The following is a 27,647-nucleotide window of genomic DNA, read 5'->3' as shown; positions in this document are numbered from 1 at the left end:
CTGGATAAGAGGCATGTTCAAGAGGTGAGTCAAGGAGACCAGCAAAATCAGTGCTGAGCACAGAATTATAAGTAGGCATGTGTTTATGTATTATGAATACCCTTATCCCACTTCAGTGATGCAACTCTAAGCAACTTATAGAAAAGGCATACAGTATATACATTACAATAATTAAAATTATCAAATATAAATCCAATAATAATAAATACAGTCAGTATGAAATCACTATAATCAGGGAATCATCACAAAAGCCATAGCATAACACCAAAACAATCAGGTTGATCCCAACTCGGGTACATCTTCCATTCTTGCCTTGGTTCTCCATGTTTTTATAAGATTTCAGACAGTGGTGATCGTTTCACACACCCTGTGCCCTGTGGATTGTGTATCTACTTAAGGCTCTTGGAGCCAAGGCCCTTCTGTTCACAGCTGACATGGATTGGATTACAACCTCCATTCCTTTTCAGGAGCCTGACCCTGCAATTTCATACTCTGGAGTTACTGAACTTCCAAATGATGATGCCATCACTCTTTGGGGGTTAGACCCAGTATCATTTGCTCAAACTCTGCAGATAGGAATGGGCCTTGTTCTAGGATCTATGTCTCTCCAGGAGCTCTGTGTCTTGCCCTTCTGGACTTCTAATCCCCATGTCTTTCTTGCCTCCTTCTTAGAAACTGATCCAGGCATAAATTGTCCTAACCTGTAGAGTGTTCCCCATAATCAAACAGGGTCCAGTTTATTCAGGTATTTATGATGAGATGATTGAATATGAGGCCATGGATGTGCAATGCACCTTCTCAGGAACATTCTTCTGTATCATACACTACCAAGTGTCTCTCCATCTCAAATTTTTCTAACCATCGATCATCAGGGGAAGGGTCAAGTAGTTTTCACATAAGCAGGATGGGAAGGAAGATCTGATAATATTAATGATAAAATACAGGATGTGGATGGAAGTGGGTAACTGTAGCCCAAAAGTGACTGGAGTGTTCTAGATTTAGATCCAGAATAGTCTTGTTATCTTGGTTCAGTTTCAACATTGACGTCATACATGAAGTTGTATAATCAGAGGTTCTTAGCGATACTGAAAGGAGTCATTTTGACTGCATAGCTTTTGGGAGTATGGTTTTTCTGAGTTAACAGATTCTTTAATTGATTCTTGCACTCCTTGTCTGATGTGGGGACTAGTGTTGAGTAGAAAACAGTGGGAAAGGAGCAGGGGTGAAAGCCTTAATTAGCATAAAGTGGTATCTGTTGAGTGGAGTCATACATCTTATTGTTATACACCATCCGGGAAAAGAGCAGCAGAATGATCAGTCTGCTGATAGATTACACAACACCACATGTGCTGTTTCAGAGCAACGTTGGTCCTTTCTGTCTGTTTATGGATTATAAATTGTAGTTGTCATGAGCCCCGCATCCATAGAGGAAATGGGGAAAGCTTTGGAGAGTAATAGGAGCCAGGGGAAAGGGACAACAAGGGTATGTGAGGTAACTGGTCCTGGTTCTGCAAGGTATCTGCAGCCCCTGATTCTGATATCGACTGCCAAATCTGTGGGTCTCCCAAGTCTATGGAAGTGATGGTGAGGCTGAGAACTAGAAGGCTGAGAGACATAGAAACACAACACTGCAGGAAAAGACTCCTCGAGTGTAATTATTGATTTAGTTGGTATTGCATCCAAACAGATTAGCATTCTGGACAGAGCAAATGCAATTCTGTTTGGTTAGGGTGGAAGCTTCAAGCCTGGGATATAAAGTTTGCCATCAAGAGATGACCCTGTGCTGAAAATCATGTCTAAATTAATACACAGTGGTACCTGAAACCCTGCCTTGAATCTTTGGACTGGCTTTGCGGTCCCTGATCCTCTTGGCATTTGGCTTGGCAGTTGTTTAAGCTTTTTTAATTTGAGGTCTTGATTGCTCAAGGTATTGGCCTGATCTTGGGCTATGTTCTCTACCCAATCCTTTGCTTTCCTATTGCAACTGGAAAGGCATTTTGGTCATTCTCCATCCTGGCCACCACTGTCCCCAGATCAAAATCAATGGTTGAGACAACACAGTGGTGAAATGTAGTACCACCACCAGCATTTTAAACAGTGTTGCCTCAAACTGAGTAATAAATTATGTGCCTTGATCATAGATAATGCAATCAGGTAAATCATGAACTGGAAATATGTTTTTGAAAACTCTTGGGCTCTTCCAGTGGTAGTTGGTAGGGCTGAACAAGGGGTAAAGTGAATTATTTTAGAGAAGAGCTCTGCCAACTACTTCATTTTCGTGTGTTCCAAGAATTTGGCTGTTCTCTTATGAAATTCATTGATATAATCCTCCAGGGACCCTTGAGCAGAAACACAAGGAAATTGACACATTGGACAGGCTGCAATATAAATCCCAATGTCAACTTTAACCTGGGGACACCCAAATTCCCATGACATGGAATGCAATGTCTTGATGAATTCAAAGTGACCCATGATTTGATCATCGTGATCCAAGTTCAAAACTTAATGATTCCTAGTGGTGTTATGTCCAGCCCCAGTGAAGAAGTAAATTTTCTTGACCATAAAGGGAATATAAACAGAGGCTCCTGATGATTTTCCAGTTCTCTCAAATGGGCTTGGGCAAATATATTATATTGGTAGACCGCTAATTTTTCCCCCTAGGGAATGATTTGGTCGTAATAAAATGGCAAAGTTCTCAGGGCATCAACCAGCTGAGACAGGACTTTCTTCAGTTCAGAGGGATATTCTGGGAAAAGAAAACTTTAAAAATGGAAAGTCATTAATGTTTTTGTCAGCTCCTGAATGGATTGCTGCAACACATTCTACATGGGGCTACCCTTGAAGAGCATCTAGAAGCTGCAATTGATCCAGAATGCAGCATTATGGGCAATTAGGGGCATATCAGAAACAAAATAAAGAACAAAAAAATAAGAACAAAAATAACATAATAAATAAAATAATAAATAACAAGAACAGGATGGTGGTCCAGCAACAACACATGAAGCACATCCTACAAGGGCTCCATCCATCCCAGCTCAAGGCCTGGGAGAACATCCAGGTCTTTAAGGCTTTCCTGAATGCCAGTAGGGTTGGAGCCACACAGATTTCAGGGGAAATCTCATTCCATAGGGCAGGTCCTGTGACAGAAGGCATGTTTCTGGGGCCCCCTAGATGAAATTATTTAATTGAGGGGACCCAGAGTGCACCAACTCTGTCTGATCAAACCAGCTGGGCAGATACTATGGGAGATAGATGGTCTCTCAAGTAACCAGGTCTTATGCCATGTTGGTTTTATAGGTCATAACAAGCACTTTCAGTTGCAGTGTTAACCAGCGGAGCAAAGGCACACACATCACTGCCTGGGCTGCTGCATTATGGACCAGTTGAAGCTTCCGAGTGATCTTCAAGGGCAGCCCCATGTAGATTGCATTGCAGTAGTAGTCAAGTCATGAGGTGATTAGGACATGAATGACTGAAGAACCACCTCTCTCCAGTGGTCTTTACTTGCCCTGCTTTGGGTCCCATCAATTAAAGAATGTCATCCTGCAGGACCCAGGAAGCAGACCTTTTCTGCTATAGTGCCTGCTGTCTGGAACACCTTACCATAGGGATCTCCAAAGTGGTCAGTACTGACCCCCCCCCAAGAGTTGATGGGACTATCCAGGGGGTGAATGTCGTTGTTGATGCTGTTTTGTTGTTGTTGTTATTTATTATTATTATTCATAGTACTATTAATTAAAGTAGTATTTATTAAATTATTTTCATCTCATAAATGTCTGCGGGTTGATGAACAATCTGAAAATTCATGAAGGGGTTGATGAGCTGAAGAGTTTAGGGACCCTGCCTTACAATCTGAAATCAGATTGGCCCTACCCTTGCTGGTCTTCCAGAAAGCATTAGTGAAGAGTGGATGGCATAATATTCTATTCTATTTATTTATTTAATAAATTTATATAGCTGCCCATCTCACAGAACGTGACTCTCCATTGCTTCCTACTCTCAGCTGCCATTTTTGTTTTGAATTACATGCTTAGCATTGTACGTTTTAAGGTTTTATATTGTGGCTTCTGTTTAAACTTTGTTCACTGCCCAGAGGTGCTGTAAGAAAGGCGGACATATCAATAGAAATTAAGTAAGTAAGTAAGTAAGTAGTAAGTAAGACTCATGACGTTATCTATTTATTTATTCAGACAGACCTTGTATTCTACCCCAATCATCAATTCTGAGTGCCTTACAATCATAAAACCTCATAAAATCTCCAGTCATAAAATAGCATAACTACTTTATGGAAAGCAAGTCACCAGAATTAGTAATTAGCAGCATTCTCCACCTTAAATAACCCAAAAACTACTGTATTGGCAAAATACGTTTCTTTTCGGTGCCATTAACTTCATTTACTATTACTTTCTTAACTTCTGCCTCCCACTACCCCCTCCCACTTTCCAGTTCTACCCCCCTAAACCAGATTGACAGCACAGTAATCTAAATAATTACAGAATTATGAGAATACAGGCAGTCCCTGGATTAAGAACGTCTGATTTACAGACAATTTGTACTTACAAATGGGCTGCCTGTTACTAAAAGTGGCAGACGGTGTTCTCCTTCCTCAAGCTGATGAACCACTGAAGCCGCGCAAGGTTTTCATGAATGGCTGAAGCTGTGCATTTTTAATACACAGCCTGTTTTCAGCAGTTCTGACTTACATAAAATTCAAGTTAAAGCTCATTCTTTAACCCAGGGACTGTCTGTAATTTGAATGCATGTTATTATTTTGCTTTGCCTTCAGTGATAGAAAACAAGCAGGAGGAAATGTACATTGGTGTCTAAGCATATTTATTAGAAATAATTGCCCCTGAGTTCCAGATTGCTTACTCCATGTGACACTCTTATACAGGAGTGAATTCTATTGCCAAAGTTCTCAGCATTTGCACAGAAGACAAGAGGGGGCAAGTGACATCATGGGTGACATCATCACGCAAATGAGGAAAGTTGCACAATGTGCATTATTTCTGCATTATTTGTGATGTGTCATTGTGGTTAATACCAGAGGCCTCTGCATGTAGTGAAAGATAATTTCACTGGATTGTTCTCCAAGTCAGGGCTGGACTTATTTCAGACCTGTGAGATCAACTATGTTTTCTCCCTAGAGCAGCATTTCTCAACCTTGTCAACTTTAAGATGTGTGGACTGGCTGGCTGGGGAATTCTGGGAGTTGAAGTCCACACATCTTAAAGTTGACAAGGTTGAGAAACACTGTCCTAGAGGTTCTCTCACTAGAACATGGTGAAAGTGGCATAAGAATTAAAGAATTTGGAGCCCAGGGGTGTATTTTGAGGTCCAACCCCCCCCCCCCACAGTCTTTTCACACTATGGCTAGCTTTGCAGAACCTATAGGGCTGGGTTAAAATGAGATTAGGGTTGTGGAGTCCTTGGGGTTCTCTGAGCTTGGTTGTTTTCTTGCAAACATTTTGTTACCCAGCTAGGTAACATCTTCAGTGCTAGCTAGAGGTAGGGTTCTTAGTGATTCAGAGTCTTGTCAAAACCCAGCCACTATCTTAGGCTGTTGCATGAACCAGGCCACCCCACTTAGCCATTGTATGGACATCATCTATCATGTCAATGCAACAGTTGCATTTTGCTAACTCAGATATAAGGTTGTTGGGTGAAATCAGCCATTTTATTGGGATGGGATGGGAGTCAATTTGAAGTTATTTATAATTTTCAGATATAGGGGTCTGTGGGGGAGCAAAGGGGGGAAATGTGTCTTGTGACACAAACCGTGTGACTTACATATTTGCAGCTAACATCAGGATGCAACTATTCAAGGCCTGGGTTGGGTTTGCATTGTGGCATCATGACATCAGGGCCTCAGCCTGGTTCTTCTTTAATGGATTGAAAATTTGCTCTTGTTTTCATCTTTGTACACTGGCCAGACCTGGTACTTGGGTGGCCCTATAAATATGCCCAATCAATCAACCATCATTTTTCCATCACCACAGTGTGTACCAGAAGCCCATGGGTAATTGTTAAACAACTGGAATTTGGAAATCCTTCTCAAAATCAGGGATCCACTTTTTCCATTCTTTAACCTTCCTTCAAAACAGCAGAACATCTGTTGACCTACATTTTAAATATTTAGGTCTTACAGCAATTAAAAAAACCCTGTACACTATGGTTTTATCGTGCAGTTGCTTTCATCCCTGGAAACCACCAGTTTCTGTGTTTTGTAGAACTGTTTCTTAGTTAGGATGAAAATGTGGAATTCCTTTTCAAGTGCATAGGGAGCGTGCCTCTTTTTCCTTTTTCCATTGGTCTTGAGACGGTTGGGCCATAACTGTCCTAAGTAACTTGAATTTAACCTTTCATTTACATGACTTGTTTGAGAGGGGATAGTTATATTGCTCTGCTTATTTCTTTTAATGCTGCATTTAGATATTTCTATTTTTAAAACACAGAGGAGCATTCAGATTAAATTACCCAGGAGAAACACTGTTGAAGCCACTGAGACAATTAGTCATGATAACTAACTTTAACTAACATTAATTTCAATGGAACTTCATTATGAGTAATTTAATCTGAACATAACAATTCTGAATGCTGCTCATGAATTCTAGAAACCACCTGCTTAGAAAGGCAGAATATAAATGTATTAATCAAATAAACATAATGTATTACAGTATATTCCAAGCTGGTACTACTTAGGGAATGCTGTTTACCAATCACGGTATATTAATTCTCATAACCTAGTTGTCACCTTCTGTATCTTTCTATTTCTTATTCCTTTCCTTTGCGTCCCATAATGATGCTGACCTCGGAAGATAATAGTGCGATGGGATATAGATATGATAATTGAACATCATATTTATTTGCAGAGTTATTTTGTCTTGGTGTGTTTTGTTTTAGCTCATGAAAGTGAGCTAATATGTTCTCAGCTCAGCAAAAATCAAAGCAGGGGGGCAACAGAACAAAGAAAAGAATCTGGGAAGAAAAATAAACAAAAAATACTATCCACCTGTAGATTTAAAAAGCTGTAACTGTAACAAGCTCCTGTTATTTATCATTGCTAATAAGGTTCTTTTGGAGAAGATGGGAGCAAATTAACATAGTTAATGTTCATTCATTTCTGTTCTCTGTATCCCTATTTCGTAGAAACTGGAATTACTCCCCTGGAAAGGGCCAGTGTTGCACTGTGATTAAAATGTTGGACTAAGATTGCAGAAAGCAAGGCTGAAATCCGCCCTCAACCACAATTCATTGGATCATGACTCTGGACTGATCACTGGCTCTCAGACTTACCTATGAAACAACATCAGTGAAGTTATTGCTCTGGAGGAAATGAGAAAAGGCCATGTTCTGCATGTGGCATTGAGCTCCTGGAGAATAGGCAAGCTATAATGTAAACAAACATTTCCCAGAACAGAACTGGTAAATTATTTGGTAACATACATGTTCACAGAACCGAGAGCTGCCTCTAAAATGAGTAACCCTGTAAGGTATATAAGAAGATGTTAAATAACAAAGAAGAAGAAGAGGAAGAGCATTGATGCTTTTGAACTTTGGTGTTGGAGAAGACACTTGAGAATACCATGGACAGCCAAAACACAAACCAATGGATCATCAAACGAATCAACCCAGAGTTCTCTCTCAAGTTACAAATGACCAGGTTCAAATTATTTTACTTTGGACCCATGATGCAAAGACCCAGATCTCTGGAGAAGGCTCTAATGCTGGGAAAGGTGGAAGGAAAGAGAAGAAGAGGACAACCAGCAGCAAGCAAAAGAGGGTGGCAAGTAACAAGACTCAGTTCAGTAGCATTGGGTCCATCATTGAAAGACCTGAAGGAGCAGGTTAGGGATAAATTGTCATGGAGAAAAATGTGGACACTAAGAGCCAACAACAACTTGATGGCACATAATCAATCAATCAATCAATCAAACAAACAAACAAACAAAATCCATCCTGAGTTCTTCTGGGAACAGATTTGGGGTTTGTATCCCACAGAGATCCATGGCAGGGCAATGCTAGTCAGATTGTCTAACTGATGTTTATCCTTCCCTTAAAGGGGAAAACAAACCCACAGAGAAGGCTGGTTCCCTTTTGCGGTATTTCTTGAACTCTCTATGTGACCATGCAAGACCATCATGCTTGGAAGCACCAAAGCATGGAAGAACCATTTTGGCAAAGAATATGACATCACTGTAAGCATGCCAATCATTTAAAGGATTAAACTACATTGGAAGATATGTTTAACTACTTTCCACATTTTTTAAAAAAATAATCCTTGCCCATCCTTGGTGAATTTTGCTTCAGATTTTCAACACTGCCATATATATGCAAAACATAGCACAAAAACCCAGGCTCTTTGTGTTTAGGACCAATATATTTTACACTTAATGCAGAGGATATCACTTTAATCTGATACTGTAGAATCCGCTGGAAGTTTGAATTAAATACATTTTAAAATAAATTAAATTATTGGACTGATTTGGTGAAAGAAAGAATAGGTTACAAAATGAAATACGTAGAGCTAGCTGACTGCAAAACACAAGAACAGGAGATTTTCTTCCTATTTAGATCACCACACTATAAAAAAGATCCCAATCAGAGTTATCGCTCAGATAATCCCCGGTGACTTCCTATGCAGCAGAATTAACTGTATTTTATTTTACAGTAGGTATATTTCACTCTCTCTCTCTGGGATTACATAAATGTTTATCTCTCTGGCACCATCCCTAACTTCTTCTTACTGATTTTGCAATATCTGGGAATGATAAATGTTCATGCCGGGGGAAGAAAGAACTGAACAATTTCATCACTGTCTCACGAAGGTTTTATTGCATGACTGCAGATTGGTTCCCACAGCAATTTACCACAAAATACTACAACAGGTCCCTGTCATGACAGCCAGTGTTGCCGCAGTGAAGTGAGGAGAAAGGAGCAGCAGAGAGATGGCCACTTTACCTCTTAACTTGTCGCCTCCCCGATCGGTGATAAAAATCGGTTGCAACAGGGATTAAGGAGGCTTTGGCTACCAGTCAAGTGGCAAACAGCAGGTGTTGTGCAAGGGAGCAGATTTGGGTTTTTTTTAGTAGTCTGGGCTGGAGTTGCATCCTTTTTGTAATGTTGGGCTGAAAATAGGAATGCCAGCCGTTGTGGAAATATTTCCAAAAGGAGAGTTAATTGGGGTTAGGGTTCGGTCTGTTGCTGCCTCTGACCTCCCCTATCTGTCTAACCTCTGCCTCCCGCTAATTAGTTTCTTTCTTAATTCTCCTTTCTCTTCAATGAGTCACATGGGCAAGCCCAGCCAATGAGGAGCCACATGGAACGCAGCGCATGACAGAATGCTAGGGACAATCGGATTTGGAGATGTGATGATGTCACCATTGAGTATTAGATACTGATATATCACCTTATTTTTAGAGGGAACCAACTATTTTAAACTCTCTGACATTTAGAGTTACAGGGGGTAGAGGCACACCAACTTTTTATCTTCTGGAAGAGTTTTTTAGCTTTTTTTTTTAGAAAGTTACTGGAAAATAAAATTGGGCAAAAATAAGGAACCTTCTGGGCTGATGGATCTTCTTTCGACCCTTGCTGCCTATTTCCCTATAAATCAAACGTGGTTTCTGGAGCAGGGCTGTCATCTAGATACTTCCTCAAAGAGCTCAAATGAAATTGTGCAGGATATAATCACCGAGTAACTAAAGTCAGCTGAATTAGGAGGGTGGGATTATGAAATCTTGGTGTGTCCCAACAAGAGATTCAACAATGAAATTTTTGGTTAACTTGTTTATTTATCTGCAGCAGACTTTCAAATGTGTTTGTAATTAAAAATGAGAGATCAAACATTTTATTAAAATCTCCAGTTGTGTTACCTTATGCTCAAAACAGCAGTGAAAAATTGGCAGCAATAAATGAGAATCTGAACACTGTCAACTACAATGGATAGATGACAAAACGATGCTTTTGGCTAGCTCTCTTGGGCATTGTTTGTACATAACACAGAGATAGGGGTGAATTATGACTGTTCTGGAGCATCTAATGATTTTTCTTTCCCACTTTCATGCAATCTGTCCTCTCCTACCTTTTCTTCCCCCTTTCCCCCCGGAAGAATTGCATTTTTAGCATCATCAAAATTCATATTGGCAAAATTATCTACATTGTCTAATTCAACCAAGTGTATAATCAATCAGAATCCTCGTCCATCCTAGGCGCTCCCTTTTCCTTCACCTTCCTTTTCTCCAAAGCTTGAGTTGTTAGAAACAACTGTCTAAACTATGATCAGAAAGTTCTAAAAGAAACTAGACAATCCTCCATTCTCCATGTCTCTCCTGACATGCAAAAACAACATGAAAACAATCCAAAAGCAGGGATAACATTTATAGGTGGAGTGTCTTCATGTCATACGGATCCTGTGTTATTCCTCAGAAGCACGCAAAGCACATAAAATCCTATATCTATATACCACTAAAACTCTCATCTCCGTAACCTTCAACTGGACAAAATGGTACATTGTAGGGCAACATTTTTTTTTTTTATTGTAAACCGCCCAGAGTCACTTCCTGACCAAATTTGAAATATAAATATAAATAAACAATTTTTGAACCAAGGTACTTCAAATGGGCTAACTTACAGAATGCATCCAAAATCTGGGACTCATTACTCCTGTGGGATTGAAATTTGGGGAAGGAAGGAAGGGAGGGAGGGAGGGAGGGGAAGGGAGGAAGGAGGAAGGAAGATTTCTGATGCTCCCTGCCAGTTTCCCACAAGCAAAGCCAATGGGGAAGCCAACAGCAAGTCATAAGTCACTCACACTCTCACTGCTTTTTTGCCCTTGGTCATTCTGTTTCTCTGTTTAGGTAAGGAAATATCTCTGAAACAATGACCCAATGGATCACAGGTTGTCTAGTACACATCTAGAAAGGCAGCTTCCAGATGATGGCCTTTGGACTTTTAGCAAAAGTTGTTCTGAGCCAACCTGACTTGTAATAACAAGGCTCTATTGAGGTGTTACAGCAAGGCTCAGCAATGCAGTGCTAAGATCTACTAGGGTTTTGGCTGGATCCAAAGGAGGCCACTTGCTCCCCAAGTAACAAAAACTTCCAGAGATCTGCACAATTACCAAAACCACATAAGATCCAGAAGGTGAGCATTTGGGAGATCTTGGAAGATTACATCTTTTATTAGGGGGTTGCCCAAGCAATCCCCTATTTGCCGAAGATAGTGTATAGATGCTTAGAGCCAGAAAACATTTCCAGTCCCTATGCATATATTTCTAAATGTATTTCATCCTAAAGCACAATAACTTATTTTTAAACAATGTGAATTGAGGACCAAATTGTAAAATTGGGAAAAGTTGCAAAATCAGAAGAATCCCCATTTCAATCCCCCACTTAATCTTGTAACCAAGTTCCTTTGCATCAAGAGTTTGGAAGAAGAAATTCCTCAAGAGCCATAGTTATGGTTGACGGCCTCTCCTTTAATTAATTTATTCGCCGTATTTAATTCCCACATATTCATGAAGCAGCTTCTTCTGATTAATGATCTGTGGATATAGTTCAAATCACCCTATTGAAATCAGTGGTACTTAGCTTATTCATAACTAACTTAAATTGCCTTGATTCCAGAGGTTCTACTTTATATATGACTAATAGGCCTACAGCAAGGGAGGATGATCAACCAATGACTGGCTTATAGTGCTGGAGGTGACATACTTTGCCTAGCACCAAGGTGGAACATTGGAGTCCATGTGCTCCCTCATGAAGAGATAAGATGATCTGTTTCAACCAGCTGCTTTGCTTCACTGCCACAAGCTGTGAATGCACAGAAGATGACTGCAGTGGCTGAAGCAAAATAATCAAGTGATGTGGTATAGTTGTGCCAATCTGGTAAGCATGGTGCATTTTTATGGATCTGCAGTGGTAGGGCGATTTCATCTAATTATCCCATCACAGCTTTGTACAGTCCTAATGACTAACTTCTGTGCAGAATTTTCTGCCAGGCTATTGCCAATTTTGGTAACATGAGAGAGGAAGAAAATGATTACTCTCTATTTCCACACCACCTGCATAATTTGCTCATTTAAAAAAACATCGATAACCCCAGAAATCACCTCTTAAGTCTAATATCTGTGTTATTTATTTGCAATCCAATCACGTATATCTACACATTTTTCAAAAGTTTGAGAAATTCAGCCTCTTGCTTTTATCTCCCACACCCCACAAAGCTGGGCACAACAGAAATAATTGTCTGAAGTTGTACTCATTGATGGGTGAGCTCTGGAGCAAGAAAAGTAAACTATTGCTCCAAAATGGTGAGAAATGACTCATTTCGCTCTTCTGTTTGCCAAGCATTCAGTCTTTCTGTGACTAAGATTCCTGTGATAATTCTATTCTCCATGTCATTCATCAGGATTAAACAAAAGTAGTTGTCTTTAGAAAGTGTGGATAAAGTATGTCCTAGCCACGATCAACACGTTTTTGAGGAAGAACAAGAATTTCATTCTGGTATCACACATTTAGATCTGTGGTGGGAATTCTGAGCCCTGGAGAGTAGTAATAAAGTAGGGCCTCCCGCATACTTAAGTAATTTGTTTGGATGTGACCTAATTTATTAGATATTGAGAAAACATAAAAGTTGGTTCACTTAGCTTCATTGATCATCTCAGAGAGTTTCCCTTAGGTGTGTCAAGAATCTGCTGCAGGTTCCTCCAAGGTGCAGAAGAGAAAATTAATCGAGCTTCAGAACATTTTATCTAAGGTACTTACATGGCCCCAATTAATACAGCTTTGGTTCCAAAGGATTTCTGTCAGGGAGGGGCAGAGAAACTTCTCATAACAATTACAACGGTGCCGTTTTTGTTCTAGGAATAGTATATATTTGCTATTAAGTGCAACTTTTGAAAATGATTGCTTACAACAGCTTTCTCCAAGTTGACCCCTTCCAAATATGTTAGGACTGAAACTCCTGTATATATTTTTTTTAAAAAAGGAGGGGGAGAGAGTAGATTCACTACCACCATCTGAACACTCCTGTTGCGGCAAAATTCACTGAACCCATCCTTGTTATCGTTCTTAGCTAATTCATTTTATAAGGTGTACAGCTTATTTGGAAATCCTGTCTGTAAGGTGCTGTTGTGTGCACATGTATGAAACACCCCCACCCCCAAACACCCCCAAAAACCTGAACACATCCATCTGAAATGTGGCTGGCCTATCCCCATCTATAGTAGGAACTTTTCATCCAATTCTGCCTGATATCAAAACAGACTCCCACCCCCACCAGCACTGGCAAGGCAGGCCACAGCAGATAAATAGAGAGCAAACCTCATCCCATTTTAGCACTGAAGATGTTACCTAGCCGGGTAATGAAACGTTTGCTAGAAAAGAACCAAGCTCAGAGAACCCCAAGGACTCCACTGTCTGAAATTTGGCAGGCCATCCTCAAAATGGATTTAATGACTATTTCTGTAAATTTTCTCATAAGATGTTTAAGAGTATTTCTGCTAATTTTCTGTGGATGTTGATTTCCAGTGTTAACCAACGTGGTGCTTAGAGATCCACTTTGGGGACTGAGGCTTAGATTTGGGTCCCAAGTGAAACTGGAAAACCACAGAATCATGGCCAGGATAATCAAACATTGTTCCCTGATTTACTGTATTGAGGTCCAAAACAAGTGTTGCAGCAAACTCCTAACATACACACAAATGCACAGAGAGAGAGAAGAGAAATAAGAATATTCAGAAATGGTGTGCCCACCATTCAGGCAAAGTCCTAGTATGGTTGTGTAGCATGATCAATTAAAATCTGGAAGAACTGTACTGGATTCAATTACTTTAGAGAGTAAATGCCTCTGTCTTCATGTTTTTCATCATCTAATCCCAGGGGAAAGGATCTGGTATGCAGTTTCTTCTTCCTTTTGTGTTGTTAGAATGAAAGTCTGTGTAGAACTGTCTCTGTCTGTCTGTCTGTCTGTCTGTCTGCCTGCCTGCCTGCCTGCCTGCCTGCCTGCCTGCCTGCCTGCCTATCTATCTATCTATCTATCTATCTATCTATCTATCTATCTATCTATCTATCTATCTATCTATCTATCCAGCATTTAGTAGTTTTCAAGTGCTTTAGAATATAGTTGTTGTCAATACAAACAATCGGAATCCTAATGTTTTGCTCTATAAATGGAATGAGCATCCATGAGTGCAATTTTCCTTCCACTTATGGAACAAAACTTTAAGATCCAGATCAATAATTATGTAGGTTAATTTATTGGATTGCTTTAATCTGTTTATTTGTTTATTTATTTGTGGATGTGTGTGTGAGAAAGGGAAAGAGATCCCTTGGGCTCTGACTAGCAGAATAGAAATTGATTTATAAATAAAAATAAAATATTTTTGTACCCATTTTTGTCTATAAATTGGGGTTAAGATGATGTGATTCAATACAGCGCAGAGCTCCTGTTTGTTTAATGATTGCCCAGAGAGTGGGTTGAGTATCAATCAATCAATCTGAGAGTAGCAAACTGGATTTCTGGGACTGGGGAGGCAGGGAGGGGGAGTCATGAAGCATCCAGGGAGCATGAACTCCAGTATTTCTCAGTTTAAAAATGACCCACTGGATGACTGTCTACCCACAATGGCTTAATTCTTTAGGAAACATCCATAAACTACCTTAAAGCTTCTGGTTTTGAACTCTTGATGTCCTCTTCTTGCTATCCCCCCCCCCATCCCTTTCCACCATCAGCCTCTTGTCAAGCAAAGGAAGGCTTAATTGATCAGCTTCTGAAAGTAGCCTTGAGAACTTGATTCAGATATTGACTTCTAAGGAGCTGGTTTAACTCCACGTTCCAGAGGCAGCAAGGGCTGAACATCAAACCTATTAACCTCTGACCTTCCCAGTTGGCGAGACATCAGAAGAGCAGTAATTAGGAAGTCAATTGGAATCACATGTCTCACTTACACCAGCATGTCAATCAATAGCAGTGGTGACAGATTCATTAGGGTAAGCCTTGCAGCTCCAGCTAGTAACAGCCTCATAAAATACACTTTTGGAGCAAGGCAGAGGAGGGGGAGACAACCAGCCAGAAGGACTTGCTAGGATGACAATATCTAGTGAGGAGGGTGTTTTCAATTTATGAAGAGTTACAAACCGGGTCACCTTTCGCGCAGGAGCCTGATTTTTTTTTTTTTTTAGTCATTGCTAATTTTTAAAAAATGCACCTTTATTTTTTTTTAAAAGAGTCATATGTTCCTCTTTCCCAATAGGGCACTTTTGCAAACATTAGTTATCTGTGAAAAATAATTAACAATGGTAAACTGAGTCCCTATTTACTGTTGAAATGGAACTTTGTTTTTATGGACAAGGGGTAACCAACCCTGGGCATGGTTGGCACCCTGAAGCTGCTCCTGTAGATCAATAACTTATTATATACCACCAATTCCTTGGATTATATTATTTATTTATGAATGCTGATTTTATTCTGTTTTAAATGGTTTTTTATTCTTCTTGTTGTTGTAAACCGCCCAGAGTCACTCTTTGAGTGAGAAGGGCAGTGACTAAATTTGAAATATAAATAAATACATGTAACAAGAAGGTGGGAGGCCATTTGAAAGTGGCTCTCCTAAAGCCGCAATGTATTAGGAATTTCCCCCCTTAATCCTAAAACCCTTGTGGGGAGGGAGTTTTACATGGACGCTTGTGCATAGCAAGATGGTTTTCCTCCATCAGTATTCTGAAAAAACTATTCCCCTGTATACTATAATTAGTCTTTTTTTTAAAAAAAAAACTCATCTTGCTAGTAGGATCTTCCCCCTCTCACCCCAACTGTTAACTCCAATGCAGGAGAGCAGTTTTTGTCACTATCATGACAGGGAAAGCAGACACAACCCCCTCTTTTCTCTGTTCCTGATATAAATCAGCCCACACACTTAAAGGAGGGGAAAAAAATCTGGTGACATTTTGCAAACAATCACGCCATGTAGAAAATCCCTAACCATTCTTCTTCAAAACTGCCTCGGTCGTCCTTCATGGCTGACTTTGGAGCCCAACTGTAGAAGAGACCCTGAAGTGAAGGAGGTTTGGCTCTCAAGTAAATCTGTGCTTAGAATCAGGACCTGAACAGCTTTTTGGAAACAAGTATTTACCTTAAGAGGTTGGAGGAGAAAGTTAAATGCTATGAAGTACAATTTGAAAAGGACCCCCGCCCCTCTTTTTTTAAATTTTGCGTGACCTGGGGATTCAAAATCCATTCCATTGAAGGAAGGCCAGCTAACGTCTTTATTGTGGCAGTCTGATCTGTTCTGCAGAAAATGTCTAGGGGGCTGGAAGAACACAATAAACTTAGCTCAACACAACTGGATTGGTCCCGTCTAGTAGTAATGGCGGTCCAGTCCAGAAGCAAATGCATGCTGTGTTACCAAAGTTGGCCCATGCATTTATGTATCACCCATATGTCCACTCTCGAAAGCTGAAAGAGACAAGTAATACTGGCAGTTTAGTTTTAATTATTACTTTATAATTCGCCCCAAGTAGCTGAAGATAGCCCTTCTCTACAACTACCTTGTTAGGGAGCTTAGCTTGAGAATGACCAGTGGCCAAAGGTCATCCAGTAACAGGATTCCAAATCTGGTTGCCTTCCAGTTCTTTGACATGCTGGTTTTCTTTATAAATGAGAACTTGGCAATCCATGGATTTTTTTTATAGCCCCCAGAATTGTGCTGGGGGAACAAATTAAGGAACAAATCATGGAAAACCAGCAATGCAATTACCTGCTGCAAAATGCAGCCAAAATAGAATTGACACAACTAAGACAGCAAGGAGGGGAAAAACCTAGTTTTATATATTTAATGAATGAATAAAATAATGATACTTGTAAATCCTTTGTTTATTTTATTTATTTTTCAAATGTATATATGCCACCCATCTCACTATACAAGTGATGTTACGAGTAAAAAAAACCCTATAAAATATTAGAAAAAAATATACAGGCTAAAAACTACAAAAGATTAAAATTAAAAAGTTAAAACTACGGTGCAACTAAAAAGGTGGAGACAGCGTCCTCTGCTGTGAACCCCCATTGGGTTTATGTACTTATATTTTATTCTTCACCCACTATGTTGTTTTCCACCTTTTTTCTTTTATGTAGGTACTTACTCTGTTCTTTAAATGTTGTATTAATTTAAAAATATCTTGACAAAAATCTGGAAAAAACCATTTCTAGTCAATTCTTGATGTTATGATATCACCACCCCAATACCTTGCTGCTGAAAATAATATAATAATGATAGTGAATCTCCCAGATGCCACAAGAATCCCATTGAGGGTATAAATATGCCTGTAGAAGACCAGTTCTGAGCACTGCTCTTGTAATGCAGAGAAGGCTTCACAGATGTAAGCGGGAGCTCCTCTTACAGGAAGGGAACTGGAGAATGTTTTTGTAGTTCCCCACCAGCAAAGATCATTAAGGGGTGCACTGTTGGGAGACCTGAAGGACCAAGTTGGAGACAGAGTGTCCTGGAGAAAATCTATCCTTGTGGTTGCTAAGTGGACACTGACTTGATGGCAGGTAACCAAAACCTCTTCATCCAAAACTCCGTATAGCAGTATAACCACATTGCCATCTGAACCAGCTACTCAAAAACAGCTGAAAACCCATCTGCTAAATGCTTTTGAGTGGAACCAAGTACTCTGGCATCAGAATATGGTGTAAAGGCCTATCAGTACATCTCTTACGGAGTCAGTGCTGAGAAGGCTGTGCTCTTGTGGTTATTCCCTGTACTCCATCCAACGAGAGCTAAGTGTTAGTCTTGTTCTAGGGATGGCACATACAACTCAAGCTACAGAACTGAAGACAGCCCCTAAAAAAGCTGAACAGGAACCAAACTGCTGCTACACCACAGCAAACAGGGCAGCTGCTTAGCTATGATCCCAAGAAGAAATCAGGTGGTTCTTAGAGGGCCATGTTGATTCAGCAAGCATGGATTTTGATGCAGCTGATGATCTTCTGGTTCTCTTTATCAAATCTCACACAGCTAGGCAAGATCAAGGAGTCAAGAATTACATAAACTCCAGTAATGCTAGTCTTGGGGTAATGAAGAGTTTTGGAAACTGAAGAGGAAGTTTAGTGAGTTTATTAAGGTGGAGTCTCTCCAAATGATTTGAAATGCTTCTTTCCAGCTGGACTGAGCTGCTGTTTATGAGATAAGCTACCAACAGATTCCCTCCTGTTTGTTGATGTCTAATCTCCTTTCCATTCATTTCCCAGCCTCCCCCTTCCCCCATCTCTCATCCCCTTGACTGTTCTGGAGTCTTCAGACCCCAAGCAAAGACTTAGGTCATTTAACTAGCAATTTAATGGGTCGTAAAAGCAAAACTGCAATCAGAAATAAAGTCTGAGTTCCAAGAGAAGAGAATTCCCACCAGCAGCCCAAGTTCACGGAAATGGGACGCGGCAACATTCATCAAGAGTCAAGGTTTCCAAGAAAGCTTCATAGGGAAAGCACAGTTTAAAGCAAGGTGTAGTGTGCCAGGCTGAGTTCAGGTGGGACCTTAAATACAGGAAGCTTTCAGTCTGTGCCTGAGCAGAGCTGGCATCAGCTAACCCTGATTTCCAGTACCTGGTTGCTTCTGTGTGGGCCTGTGCCAGGTACTTGTTTATTCAGCTAAGCTCCCCTCTGTCTTCTTCTCTGGGACTCTTCACAGGAAGATGGCAACATGCCCAGAGGTTGGGTTGATGAGATGCAGCTCAAGGTCTGAATCACAAGGGTCAAAAGTAGAGGGTCCTAATTTCCCAATTTCATCATTGTTGTTTGGGCTGGGTCTTATTGTGTCTTACTCTCTGATTGTTTTGCCTTGGCCCTCTTTCTCTTCCTCCTCAGAAGACAACTCTTCAGCCAAGGACATGACAAAGGGCAGGGCTTTCTCCCCATAGAGAATTGGGCACTGAGTGTGCTTCGGCAGTCCTTGCATCCAAAGGACAGAGTGTCCAGTTTGACACTCTCAGTCATCACTATGGCCACCAACAACCCACTTGGAGCCTACGAGGCTCTGTATCTCACCTGACTTGATTTGATGGATTAAATTCTTTAAGTTAAGCAAACAAATGAATCAGTGGGCAGCTATCTCACTTCAACCAAGGCTCCATCCTCAAGGACAATTTCTTATTTCTAAGAATGCTTCTGAGTTCTGCATATACTCTGGAAACCTTTTTAGAAAATAAAAATGATAGTGGGCTGCAGCCAAGTGCTCTCTTTGGAAGTTAACTCCCCCTATCCCCCCCAAAGCTGAGATGTTACAGAGTGTCACAGGAAATATCAGCAGTTTGCTTTCAGTAAATGTAGGACAGCCACATCTGAGCTGCCAACATTGTACAACCACTAGATGGCAACCAGGAGTAAGAGCAATTCTTTGCTGTTTCTAGTGTTTGAATGTTTGCCATCCACATCTGGTAGTCCTAGTAAATGGATGTTTTGTGACATGCTCACAATGGTAGACATTTTGTGAACATGCCTACAACTTGCTGTCATAATTTCAAATGTGCCCATTGGCCAAAAAAAATTGGAGATCCCTATCCTAAAGATTACAGTAAGGTGGGTTCTTCTGGGTCTATTCCTGCAATCAATCTTCTTGTGCTTGGCGTTTCCAGATGTTTTTCCTCGTATGGCCATGGGTCAGCTTTGGAAGTGGCTGAATGGAACATGGAGGTGGCCATTGAGGGTGGGGTTGGGAACAGGAAACCAGCAGAGAATTTCAGTCAAGGTCGGAAGTATATGCTGCAATTGGTCAATTCCAATCTATAGGTAGGGATATCTCCCGATCATATTGAGCCAGTCTTCCTCAGTTTGGACTCTTCTATGTAAAGGGGGACTATCATCATTCTGGTTGGTGGTGATGGGGGTTATAGTTCAACTCCTATATATGGTATTAGTTTGAGGAAGGCTGCTTAAATTGCAAGAACAAAACGAGAAACCAATAACCCTTTAAGTTTCACATTGCTAGCTGGCAACCAATTTCATCATTAGCTTCTGCTTCCTTACTGTCAGCCCTGATAGATGGATCAGACCATGAAATCAACTCCACTGGAAGGCTAAAACTACTTGTATTGAGATTGGCTATAACAACAGAATCTTACAAGTTTGATTATACTCCAGTGAATGAGGCAGGTGTTTGCCTGAGCAACTTCTGAATATCATCTTGTTTCCCATGGTTAAAGAATGTTTCAGCCCACTTTCCCTAGGTCAGTGTTTCTCAGCCTTAACAACTTTAAGATATGTGGACTTGAACTCCCAGAATTCCCCAGCCAACATGCTGGCTGGGGAATTCTGGGAGATGAAGTCCACACATCTTAAAGTTGCCAAGGTTGAGAAACGTTAGCCTAGGTAATGGTTCTTGCATATTTCTGTCAAAGTCACTTCCATTACACTTACCATGAATTTGGGGGGGGGGGTTGTGTTTGTTTTTTCAGTTTTACTGCTATTTAAATATCAGTCTTCTGGGCCTCCTTTTTCTGGTTTTAAATGCTGTGTTGACCTGAACTTCTAGAGAATCCTTAATGACCCATTCCTAACATAGTACATAGAAGAACTGGAAAAAGGTGAAAGATTGTCATTCAGCTTTTGTGTCAACATATTTTCATATGAAACAACAGATCAAATTTGGACCCAGTGCAGAAAAGCTGAAGCATAAAGACGTATAGTCAACAAAGTGTATAACTTCTGGTATATTACTGCTTAATCTTAACATAATTATTCTCATCCTTTTATTTGATTAACTTCTAATGGTTCCTCTTGGTGTTAAAGGTCCCAGACTGATCATTTGATTTTAGTGTATGCTATAATTACCGATAATGTTCTTTGCAAGACAATTTAATGATAACCACATAACGGCCTATATGAAGAAAGCTGCAGGGTTTCAACGCTTCTGAGCAATATAAAATACATTAGACTAAAACAAACCATCAACATGACAGGGAATGCTTGATTTACACCAAGGACTATGCTCATGAGGTGTCATGGAATTTCCACCCACCCGTTTTTCCCCTCCTTTTTCAGTTTGCAAGGAATGGCAACAAAGCTGAATGATCTGTAACTTGCAGAGAAGAAATTATCAGGAATGTAGCAGGTGTGGTATATAGCAAGCTCCAGGGAAAGCCATCGCTAGAACATCAGGTTCAGAGCAAGTTAGGGTTGGGCAACCCAACTCTTTAGGGCTGCATGGAACTGTTGAAAGCCTTGAATGATGCTGTTGAAGATCTCACTAACTGATAATCACATTATAATTTTTATGACAGAGTAAGGGAAAAAAGTATTAAATGTATAGGGAGTAATCCAATTAACTAACTGTATGTAATTCATGCACTTTCATTTAGTGTAAATGAAATGAAATGAAAATTATTTTTGATCCTGTCCCCAATTTCTTAGTGCTGGCCTTGTCTCCTTATTGGATTGTGGCCCCTGGGTAACACACAATGTCCAAATGTGGCCCTCAGCCCAGAAAAGGTGCACGCTAGTAACATAAGGCAAGGATAGTTAGGGCTAGGTTTTTATTTTGGGTTGGGGAAGGTTGTCAAAATTTCAAGAAGATGCCCCATCTCATCAGTCAGTCTCTAGCAAAGCCTGTGAAATTATATTGCATTCAGTAATCCTTTCATCTTCTAAAAAGAGGAACACTTGCAAAGAGCTGCATCATGAGGCAAAGATTATTTATTCCTCTGATCTACCAACTAGCACTTGGCTAGATTAATGGCAAATAAAAATGATATCAGCAAGCAAAATTAGACTAAAATTGGGTAAGTAGTTAAAGATGGTTCCTGAGTCAATATCAGGAGTTTTTTTTTAATTGTTGGTGGCTACTAATATGGAACATATCCTACCTGCATGTTCAGAAGCTGATATAAAAAAAGATCTTTTGGGACCTCAAAGGACTCATTGAAAGAGCTTAGATCCTGCAGAAGAAAAATCCTTATGAGAGAAGCAGCTAATGAAGACTGAGCAGACTTCATGAGTATGCAATGCCAGTTGATCATCAGGTCAAAGGCTTTTGGAAAATGGAGTATGTTAGAAAGACTGGGATGGTTGGATCCACAAACAGACTAATGCAACATTATTGTATAGATCCTGTTGGCTTTGACTAAGAGCCATGGATATGCTTAATTCTATCCTGCACCTTAAACTTATTCAAAACTCTTTTAAAGCCATCAAATCTATTGGCCCTAAGGACCAGGGGATAATATCATTTATCCCCTATTACTGATTTTTTTTCTTTTGCAGTTCCATAAAAAAATCTTAAAATGACTATATTAGGACAAGAATAGTCAATCAAGGGATGGTACCTTCATGAGATTTTGTGTGAAGGCATTGAGCCAGATTGAACTCCTGGTGACTCCATGAACAAATGCTCACCACCTCGATTTGTCTATAACTCTTGATGTGACCTGTAAAATCTTCCAGGAACATTTGTCTAGTCTCCTCAATACTTCCATCCACTTTGATCACATACTTAAAGAATACGAATTTCTGCTTGATTCAAGGGAACAGCCAGCCTTTATTTGGTGCAGAATTGATTGATCCACAGTTCAAGGCATATTTCTCTTTCTCTCCAGCTTTCATAACCATATATTACAATTGGAAAGACCATTGCTTTAACTATTCTGATCTTTGTTGTCCAAAAAATATTCTTGATGAATTCATCAGTCATTGTTTTCCTCCTAAGATTAATTTCTTCTTCTTCCTCCCCCTCCATACTGCCCACCTTTATCCTTGAGCAAGGAAACAAAATGATCTACCACCTTCACATCTTTCCTATCAGCTGTAATGTCTTGCTTAACATGAACTCACATTTTTCACTTTCCATTTTTTATTTTCATAATGAGTTGTTATTTCTGGCTAGCAAAGCGGTGTTACCTGCATATCTCACATTGTTAGTGTTTTAACCTCCTATTTTGATTCCATCTATAATCTCTTCCAATCTTGCCATTCTTATTATATATCAGCCATATAAATTAAATGGATAAATACATCTCTCATACATTTTTCAGTCCTAAATCATCTGTTTCTGAAAACTCAGTTCTTTAAAGAGCTTTGAGTTCACTGAAAAGGTTTCTCAGAAGAACAGTCTCATTCTGGCACACCTTTTAACATTTATGTAAAGTATTCCATTCTACCATTATCTATTGCTCTAGTTAATAAAGCAAAGGCAAATCTTTTTTTTCCCCAATATTCTATTTATCTTATTCCATAATTTATCTTACATTGGCTATCTGATCTTGTGTCCCTCTGCCTTTTCTGACAATTGCCTATTCATCTGACATTTCTCTTGTTGTATATGACTCTAATCTTCATTGTAAGAACTTAAGCAAAACTTTGCTTGTGAGAGGAATTAGTGGAATGGTTGAGTAACTGGCATATTCCCTTACAATTCTAATTTTTGATATAGATCTCTAGGCCACATAGTCTTGTTTGAGGTTTCTTGACTTGGAGCTGTTAGCACTTTAACTGCCTTTTCTGCAGCTTTAAATTGTTCAATGGATATTTCATTATGTCAATGACGCAACTTCTCAGACATCATGCCATTGTTACATAACTGTACCACTTGCACAGTGATATCATGATGTGTGTCATCAATCTGACATCATTGTGACTAGCTATGAATGTCTAGGGCTTTTAGAATTTCCATTTTCCTTTAATCTCAGTCACTGCTATTAGAACTTTTCCAATATTACTCTGCAGGAGCCCTAACGCAGAAGTAGTTTCCTCTGATTTCTCTGATCTTCTTAAAAATATGTATCATTTTCCTTTTCTTGTTATTTTCCTCTGTTAGTTGACATTTTTTGACTGAAACAATTTGACCTTCGATGTATTGTCGAAGGCTTTCACGGCCGGCATACGATGGCTGGTGTGGATCTTCCGGGCTGTGTGGCCGTGGTCTTGAAGTTTTGTTTCCTAATGTTTCCCAAGCACCTGTGACCAGCATCTTCAGAGAGCAGGAGCACAGACAGGAGCAGTTCTCTCTGTGCCCAGGGTGATGTGACCCTTCTGTGGGTATTTATAGAGATCTGGGGGGGGGGGGGGATTGGGGGTGTGTGTGGGGGGGTTGAGTTACTGAGTGGCTGCTTGTTTTGGTGTCAGAATCTGTGTGTATCTTCCTGGGGATTAGGCAGGGCTTTTTCTTCTATTGAATTGTTAACGAGGGGCTGCTGGGGGTGATTAGCAAGTTCATTGTGTGAACTGTTTACATGTGACATCACCCTGGGCACAGAGAGAACTGCTCCTGTCTGTGCTCCTGCACTCTGAAGATGCCGGTCACAGGTGCTGGCAAAACGTTAGGAAACAAAACTTCAAGAACACGGCCACACAGCCCGGAAGATCCATACCAGCCAACAATTTGACCTTCCTTGTGTGGCCTTGAAATTCTGTGTTCAGTCATCATACATTCTTTTGGCCATCCAAGGTTTTCATCCTCTCTTTTTCTTTGGCTACAGGTGATAGCTATTTTGAAAACTACTTGAATCTTTTCCTCTTCAAAATTTTGAGGATCTCTGTTTCTGCTCTGGCTTTCACAGGATCTCTTATCTCTCCCCATAGCACCTCAGGTCCTCTAGCAAAAGTTAAGTGTACTGAATCTGCTCCTTATATTGATCTTATATTCTGACTGTATGTCATCCAGGTCAAATCTTGCTGACATACTAACTCTGTTTAATTTGCTAAGTTTAACCTACACATTTGATGCCAATAATTCATGATGTGTTCCACATTCTGCCCCTGGAATTCTTCTGACTGACTGCACTTTTCCATCTTTTGTTTCCTAGGTGGAAAGCCTGTGGAAGAGTGATGCTGCAGACAGAGTGAAAGAAGGACATCATTTTTAAAAGACCATTTCAATCTTCTCGCTTGAAATCTTAGGAGATTTCAATGTTGTTATCAGATGTCTCCTGAGAAGTTGGAATTCTCATCCAAAATCTCATGGGATTTTGGACGACATTGACATTTTAAGAATTTAACAGTCAAATGAGATTGTAGCCTTTAAAAATCTTTATTTGGGGGATCTAACTGATACCAGCTGGAAGTGTCACGAGCAACAGGGAACCCACAAGTTACAGGGCAACTGTGGGCATCAGGTTGCCAACCTCTGGATAAGAGAAAGGCATATTTAGGAAAAATGCATGCAAAAATACATTCATAAATGGGGCATTTATAAGTCCTTAATAAATAAAGAATCAGAAAAAGGTGCAAAAATTAGATGGAATAGATTCACACACTGACACTACCAAGGTCATAGAGTGGTATATCCCTTCCTCCAAAAGCCATTCATTGCCCCAACTCTCTTTGATAATGTTCTACCTGTTTCTCATCTCCCTTTTTAAGGAGGATTGTTGAGAAAGTGGCAGGATTTCAGCTGCAGAATGCTCTGTATGAAATGGATTATTTGAACCCTTTTCAAATGGAAAAGGGATGGGATGGAAACTGCCCTTATGGATGACCTGTGGTGGGATTGAGAAGGGAAAGTGCAGCTGTCCTGGTCTGGCCGGCTGTGTCACCTACCTGTGGTACCATCAGCCATGTTATTTTTCTGGACTAGCTGCTAGGACTGGGAGTGGGGGATTCCATCTGATGGTAGTTCCTTTCCTTCCAGAGAGGTCAGTTCCATAAATGGAAGGGGAGGAGACTGAGCTATTGGGTACTTTGTGGTTTAACCCTTTCCCCACCTTGTAACATCTACATTAAGCCCCATGAGGTAGCTCATTGTTGTCACGGGGTAAAGCATCATCAAAATGCTGACAATGTCCAGAGGTATCTCCACCCTGGACTGGGCGGGAGATGCAGTAGAAGTTCTGTTCTGATTCCTGGAGGCTGTTAGGATCTGGTTCAGACAAAACTGGTTTAGGTTAATCTCAGCAAGATGGAGCACCTCTGGATTAATAAGATGACTGGTTCTGGAAAAAGGTGATCTTCAGCTCAGGTCTTCTGGACAGAGCTGGATTACAATCTGGGAATCCTCCTGGACTCACGGCTCCAGGTGGATGTCATCGCCAAGAGTGCTTTGCATTATTATATTGTGGGCCAGTTGTGACTGTCAGAATACAGAATACAGAATACAAAATACAGAATGCTGATGATCACCCGTGCCCTTGTCATCTCACATCAGGACTATCACGACTCAGTCTATATGAGATCATTTGCAGTTGGTTCCAAAGATACCAGCCTGGATAATTTGGGGCTTGCCCAGATTTGCCCAGGTGACACTGTAGGAGCTGCATTGGCTGCCAGTTAACTTTCATGTGCCAGTCAAGGTGCTGGCAGTTACCTTTAAGGCCCTATAAGGCTAAGGACCTGGTATCACCAAGGCTGCTACTCTGGATTAAAATTTATTTTTTGGTTGTACTGTTTAATCCCATTGCTCCTCACAGTCACCTGAGTCAAATAAATAAATAAAGTGTCCATTCTACAATCCTTACCTCATCTTGTAGGACAGCATAGCTATAAACATGACCGGCTTCCATAAGTGTGATTCTGATTGCATAAATATTAATGGCTGCCTATTTTATTTCTCTAGACCATCCAGTTTCCATAATGAATAATGGTCTAGTAAGAAGCATTACAGGCTTCATACTAACAGTCTTATTTCCTTACCTAGCACATAATTACACTTTGCTATGATTAGTTGAACAGACCCAAAATAGCTGGGTCTACACCATGCTCAAAGCCCTACACCAGTGTTTCTCAACCTCAGCAACTTTAAGCTGTGTGAACTTCAACTCCCAGAATTGAGTCCACACAACTTAAAGTTGCTGAGGTTGAGAAACACTGCCCTACCCCATGTTTTACCAACTACAGTGGCCGTGTCTCAAACAACCTCGTACCTTATATAGTTTGCAAGCTACAATTTATTTTTTTATTTATTCAATCAATTTTTATGCCTGTCCATCTCAGCTAGTGACTCTGGGAGGCGAACCATCTTAAATTAAAAACAGACTCCTATCATAAATACAAAAATTAAAATACGTAACAGCCGAGGAGGAGGTCAATTGTTGCTTTCCCATAACCCAACAAGTCAAAGACAAGAAACCACAATATGGCCTTCACAAGCCATTTTAACTCACCCATAAGGTCTCATAAAGGGCAGCATCGTATGTTGGGGTGGGGCGGAAAGACGTACGCCGAACCCCACTTTCTCTTCGCAGTGAGAACAAAAAGGTTAAAAGTGGGCCCATTGCCTTTGCAATCCCTTTTCTCTTCTTTTATTCCAGGCTAATGGCATTTGGGCCTGTCCTCTTCAGAATGCTTTATGCCCCATTAGTATTATTGCAAGTCTCAGGGCCCAACCTGTGCAAGCACTTAATCAAAAGCAATGGGTTGAAAATCATGTTTTCCATTTTTTCTCATATTTGATTCATTCCTCCCAGATAGAAAGAAGTAAAAAACACATTACTTCATCGAAACAGGACATGCATTATCTCCTAAGCAGTTGAGAAGGCTATCATGGGGTTTTATTCCTTTAGGTGCTAGAACGGACACAAATTTCTCCCACTCATCCATTCAACCACCCCAGGCTTCCATTTTTCATTCTGCCAACTTCCCCCACCTCTCAGTCTGACAGACGATCCTTTAGCTTTCCATAGACCTCTTTTTTAAAGACATATCCCAGGTCATGGGATATGTT

Source organism: Python bivittatus, unplaced genomic scaffold (assembly GCF_059951505.1).
Source record: "Python bivittatus isolate LINGU-HERP-01145 unplaced genomic scaffold, Pbiv_v1 ctg000570_np1212, whole genome shotgun sequence".
Lineage (NCBI taxonomy): Eukaryota > Metazoa > Chordata > Lepidosauria > Squamata > Pythonidae > Python > Python bivittatus.
The sequence above is the reverse complement of the archived record's forward strand: the minus strand, read 5'-3'. Positions refer to the sequence as shown.